This window comes from Corvus kubaryi, unplaced genomic scaffold (genome assembly GCF_017639235.1).
Source record: "Corvus kubaryi isolate FWS band 111438036 unplaced genomic scaffold, C.kubaryi_AGA036_p1.0 37392, whole genome shotgun sequence".
NCBI lineage: Eukaryota > Metazoa > Chordata > Aves > Passeriformes > Corvidae > Corvus > Corvus kubaryi.
The window spans coordinates 13,280,911-13,287,281 of NW_024581131.1; the positions used below are offsets into that span (position 1 = coordinate 13,280,911).

At 49.5% G+C, this 6,371-nt stretch overlaps 1 protein-coding gene across 3 annotated transcripts in view; it reads right to left on the reverse strand.

The window, feature by feature from the left end:
• The window catches only part of CREB3L1 (cAMP responsive element binding protein 3 like 1), a 45,523-nt gene that overhangs the window by 21,472 nt on the left and 17,680 nt on the right, over positions 1–6,371 (reverse strand). The window lies entirely within an intron of this gene.

Genomic DNA, 6,371 nt, shown 5'->3' on the forward strand with positions numbered 1-6,371 from the left:
AAGTCATGGTCTTCAGCACCTGTCCTTGGCGACAGACACTTTTTCATGTTCTCTGCCAGCAGCAATGGGCACACTGATGCCCCAGAGGACATCAACCCAGCTGCTGATTTCTATCAGAGAAAAAAGATCAGTTGGATCAACGTAACAGGAAGGCCCCCTGTTGTATTTAATTTCCTCTGGGATTTAACAGCCCCTCTGTGGACCATATGAGGTTGTACTTCAGCCAGATAATGCCTGTGAAATTCAGCTGCCCGATGAAGTTTAAACACTACAGATGGGCTGTTAACAACAAACAATCATTCCACTAATCATTCCAGTAACAGTCAGTAAATCTGGCCAGTGCTGCTGCAGAGCTGAGCTCCTGATGCTTCAGGGAACCTGCTTCCTTTGAGGCATATCCTCCTATTCAGAAGTCAAATCACTAACTTTTCCATTTGCTACAACAAAGCATTGGTTGGGCAGGGAGAAAAATGATGGCTGCCAAACACCAGCTGAAAAATGATCCCATTTGTTGGCAGATTGAGGCTTCTGGCTCAGGGAGAGGAAAGAAAAGACAGATAGATTCAAGTGACTATATTACACAGACAGAACTGTGTAACTTAAATGAACTGGAGAGAGCTCAGCAGAGTCAGACTGGGTCTGACCCCACCCCCTGCCTGGAAAAGCATCTCGGTGGGCAGAAAGGCATTGAAAGCGGTATACTGAAATACCAAGAGCAACAGGGTATGAATGAGAGTGGGAGAGAGCACATAGGTCCTAGAGTGGAGACATGAATGCCAATGAATTCCAGTGTGAGAGCTCAGCTCAGGAGAGAGCCTGGCTTCTAGAGACGCATGGGGTGTGTGCAGTCCTTTCTTTCCCCAGTGCTAGGACTGAGGCAGGAGGTGGCCAGAGGACCCCGGATGCTGGAGCCCATAGGTTCCTGCTCCTACTGGAAGGTATATTTGTTTTACCTGAGCACAGTACCACTCTGTCAACATTCCACTGGCTGTCAGAGCTTTGGGGTGAGGCTGGGGAGTGAAGTAGGAACAGACCCACACTTCCCACCAAGTGGGGGAGGGAGATGGTGAGTGGCAGCAATCTTCAACATGTCAGTGCCTTTCACCCTCCAACATCATCCTTCAGCCGCTCAACTTAAAACCTCAGATGCTCACAGAGCATGCTGGAAATGGGGGTGGAGTCCCTGCCACCTGCATTCTGCCTGACATGAGATTTTTCTCCATTCACTTCCTCCCCACTTGTCCTCCAACTGCCTGGAGTGACAGCCCAACACACGATCATCCAAGGCTTCCCAAGAGACCAGACAATGCATGTGCAAGTAGAGTGGAGAAGGCACACTCATGCTAAATCCTAGTGTTGAGGCCCTCCCTGCGATGTCTGGGGTAAAGTTTTCTCCACTTGTTCCCACAGCAGAAGCAGAGTTGGTGGGGTAGCTTGGTAAAATCTACCCAGCCATTTCCAAGTTGCCTAGGAGCATTTTTGCACTTGAATCAAGTAACAGAAAACACCTACCATCTGTAGGGAGTGTAACTTCAGAGGGAGCTGAGTCAGCAAATGGAACTGGGTTAGATAGCTATCTAAAAAGCACTGGAAAACCAGGTTTTGTCTTATCCTACAGCACAGAAGGATAAAGAGTTTGGAGTCCTAAGCATTAACCCCAGAGAGTGCCTGCTCATGTAACAGCTGTTCTTTGTCTTGTGTTCTCTAAACAACACAAGCAAACACAGGATGTGAACATGATAGCCTTATGGTAAGGGCGAGAACCACAGAAAAGTGAAGGGATTCAGAGTGCTGGCTGCCAACGCATCACGACACAGCAGAGCTGGGCTCAAATCATATTTACTATTGTAACCATCAAAACTAGAACCACTGTGTAGCCATGGAAGAGAAGCAGAGCTGGATGGACAGCTGTAGGGAGAGCTGTCTGTGATGCTGCCATGTGCTTCCAATTTCTTTCACAACTGTGCATTAACAAAGGCAGAGGTGAGATTGAAGAGTCAAGAAAATGCATTCATGCAGTAGTTACACAGATTATCTTTTAGCAGCATCCCACCCACATTTAGAACAACAATCCCTTGGTCAGTCAACAATCTCTCCATTGTTGGACAAACCTGCTTAGAGGGAAGAGGTGGAGATACGCCTCTGGCTTTACTCCGAAACTAAAAAATCACCCCAGCTGCTGCTGAGGGGTGAGAGATGAGTAACGAGTGCAAGGGGCTGAGTATCAGAGCCTTAACATAGGCACCAGCACTGGCAGGAGTAATTTCAGGTTTCTGGTTCTTTTAGACACCGCACAGCAGACTTGCTGCTGGAAGACCTCCCTGTTTGGAAATGAGGACGAAGGCAACACTGTTCCCCCAGAGGTGCAGGAGTTCAGGTCCCCAAGAGACCATTCTCTCCCAAGAGACAGAGACCTACTGCACAGTACAGGAAAAACATGGGTGATGAGCGGAGAATGAAACTTGCACCCCTCCCTGGGCAATCCAGAAATGCTGGGGCATCTACCCCTCTCTGGGCTTCCTCTCTGGGTCTTATCCTCCAGGAAAACTAAATACTGGCAAAGCCTTCTCATCAAAGCAGCCCATTTCAGCTCTCACCACTCACACATATACCAGTCCAACATCTTCAAACACCGATGGTGGAGAGAAGGGAACTAGCCTATGAGATTGGCAATAACAATGGTTATTATCAAAGGGGGCACCAAGGATCCAACACCCTCAAGGAGGAAGAGTGCCTAGAGCTGACACAAAGCTGGAGATTGTTATTTTACTCAAAGAAGGAGGCAAGAGGCAGAGGAAAGCTCTGCCCTTCAGAAGGAAGGGTAAAGCAAACAAAAATAATAACATGGCTTTGTAGCTGGCTATACCCACAATGGAAACTATGGGACCAGCAGGAAGCTGTCACCACATCTCAGGAAGACTACTGGGTCTCTTGGGTTGGCTCTGTTCTTTCCTGAAGCCAACAGGTATTGTTAATTTTAGATTTCTAATTAGTATAGGACAGCTGTGCATGCAACCACATAGTAAGAAGAGAGAGTGTCCCCTTGTCAAGATCCGACTGTGATGGACACAGTGAGGAGCAACCAGATGTTTATTTTGGCTAGATGCCATCAAAACCACTACTAATTAGTTTAGATTGAGCCTGTTCACCCAGAATATGCAAATTTTGTCCCACCCAGCCTAATTCTGGGAGCTGCACTTATCTGGCAAAACTCAGAGAAAGCTTCAGCCATACTCTTCCTTTGCATGTGTGAGAGAGGCTTCAGGGAACTGCATGTCCTAGAATATGGTGACTTAGGGTTGTGTAGGTAGGCAACAGCAGTGCATGGCAGGGTCAGTGCTCCAAGCTTCTGAGCAATAAAGAGAAGCAGGTTTATCACCTGACTAAACGGACAGTAGCTTTATCCTTGCTGGAATGTAACATGCCAAAAAAGTGCTGGGTGGTCACTAGCCCTCTGTTCCCACCCAGGCTGGGGCCAGTACAGCTAAAGGTCTTCATGTGCTGCCATGAAATGACATGACTGTGCTGGGCTTTGGGGAGACTTTTGCCAACACAATGGCAACAAAGGTCTCAGCAGACCAGGGAAGGTCCGAGAAAGAGTCCATGGAACTTGGATGTGAATGAAGGTGGGATGGACAGAGATACACAAGCACAACAGCCTCATCCTCTCACAGCCTCTTCAAGACCAAAACTCCTTGAGAGTGCCTTCCAACCAGGCTGAGATCAGCCAGCTCCTGCTCCTCAGAAGATTGGTCAAGAGTTTTTAAGTGTGACAATGAAGGACTCTGCAACTCTGTTGAGATTCTCCTTTAAGATATTTCAAGTAGCTTTCACGCAGATGGGCCTGGCTTTAGCAAGGGGGACCAGTCAACTGGGAAACTTGACCCTTACCATCCTGGCCTAGAGGGAGTGGGTGTGCAGTGTACTGAGGGAAAACAGTTTCCAGATGGGATACAAAGCTCACAGCACAGTCTCATTTTGCATTATTCGCTCCTGTTATCTTCCCCTCCCTTTCACACCCTCCTTCCTTCTCCTTCTAACTATGCTCCAAAGCCAAGAAATAGCACGAGATGTGTTTCCAAAGCTGTATTACCAGTGAGCGGTCAGGGTGGGGGCAGCCAAGGGACAGAAACGCAATGGCAAGGATATGCTGGATTTCCTGATCCAAGGCTGATTTCTGGCTGCCCATCCCCCTCAAATTCTAGGAGGACAGGGAGGCAGCGCCCAAAGAGGATGAGCCAGTGTCCACACGTATGGGGAGGCAACAACCATTGCATCTCTAGGCCCTACAGAGAGCCTTAACCTGTTCTGGTGCCACAGCAGAATCTGCTCAGGCTGAGGCCACCTCAGCCATGGGGAGAGAGTGAGAATCTGTCAGCTCCTGGCTTCTGCTCCCTCCCACTCCTGGTGATCGACATAGGCACTGACTCTTCCAAACATATTTTCACCACATGTTTTCATCCTGACCTCATGCTTAGGGTTGTCTAAATAGCACACTGTATGTGCGTGCGTGCACTTCTCATTCAAACACCCTTTCCTGTTGTACAACAGTTATCTTGGGAGCTAATGTAAGGCATCCAGATATCCAAATGCAAGCTCTACATATACCCCCACCCAGAGCTGGTGTTAGAACTCTGGAGGCCCCAAGGAGAGACTGAAGCACTAAGCCTTCTCCCCTGCCCGGTTGCATGTGGGATGCCTTAAGATAGCACTCTTGTAGCCCAGGGGTACCATGCATGGCTGAGGAGGTGATGACTTCCTCCCTCAGGATCCACTTCTCTGTACTCATCCTGGCTGCATCTGTCCCTCCTTTTCCCCTTTCATGCTTCCATTCTTGGTGACTTTCCCCTTCCCACCTCCAGCTGAGTTGTTTGGACACGGTCTCCCGTCGGGATCAGCCTGGTTCTCACAGCCTCTCTTGTCCCACCACAATGGTCTTGCTCCAAAGAGAAAGCAGTGAGGGGCTAATCCAGCTGGGCAGCAGCCCAGGCCCAGGAGACGAAAGGCCTTTGCAGGTTGGAGGTTCTGCTCGTGCTGGCAGGCAGTGAAGATGGGGAGGGGATTCTTCTGAGTTTTCTCTTTTCTTTTTGAAAATTTTTTCCTCTTTGCTTGCCAAGATAAATCTCCTGTCCCAGCTGTGACATCTGCATTTCCCTTCTCTGCTTTCACTAAGGAATGAAGCCCCCTGCACTCCAGCTGCACAGCCGAGGTTTTCTTTACATTCCAGGAAAGAAGAGCCCATACACTCCAGACAGTCCTTCTCCTCTCTTTAAAATGCAGTGAATTTCAGACTTTCATAAAGTGAAGTTCTCAACAGTGTTAACAAGATTCAGGCAGGATGGACAGATGCTGTGCACACTTCTCCACACAGCCAGCCAGTGCATGTGCACCCCAAGGGGCACAAGTGATCATCCAACCACCCCTCGGCTGCCACCCCTCTGGTGCTCCTCCATCCTGAACCCGTATTGCCTTTGTATCTCACAAATCACAGGTCTCTGCTGCTCCATGTCTGGTGTGCTCAGGGCCCTGGTGTGCCTGGACAGCTTGGCACTGACCTGCTACCCCCTTGCTGTTGCTGCTTCTCTGCATGGCATGGCCAAAGCACCAAAGGCCAAACTGCCTGTGAATGCCACTGTCGTTCCCCTCCAGCAGCAGGACAGCATCCTGAGCAGCAATGCCCCTGTCTTTCCCAGGCACTGCATCAATACCCAAGTCACCCGTGATTTCTTTCAGCATCACAGCCTTAGGGGTATGGTGGACCAAACACTCCAGACACCCCAGGATGGCAGAGTTTGACTGAACCTGATCTGGAACTAGGCCCAGAATTTGCTGCTGTCTGTAGAATTGTATAATCACAGAATCATTTAGGTGGGAAAAGACCTCTGAGATCATCGAGTCTAAGCTATGACTGAACACCACGTCAACTGGAACAGAACATGGCACTAAAACTCCACAGCCAGTCTTTCCTCAAACACCTCCAGGGATGCTGACTCCCACCACCTCTCTGGGCAGTCCATTCCAATGTCTAATCACCCTTTTTCTGAATAAATTCTTGCTAATGTTCAAACTAAACCTGCAGTTTAAGACTACATCCTCTCATCCCGTCTCCAGTTGCCTTGGAAAAGACGCTGACCCCCACCAGGCTACAACCTCCTTTCAGGTACTTGTAGAGAGTGATAAGCTCTCCCCTGAGTCTACTCTTCTCCCCGCAAGGCTCAGGCACAACTCGCTGTGGAAACCTCCTTCCACCGCGCATCCGTGCCAAGGACCTGGATTTACAATTTCCAGCGCTAGGCGCCACAGGACCTAGGAGGGACCGTCGGCGGCTCAAGGCACAGCCGGGGGAGGGCGATGGCGGGCGCGGGGCCCAG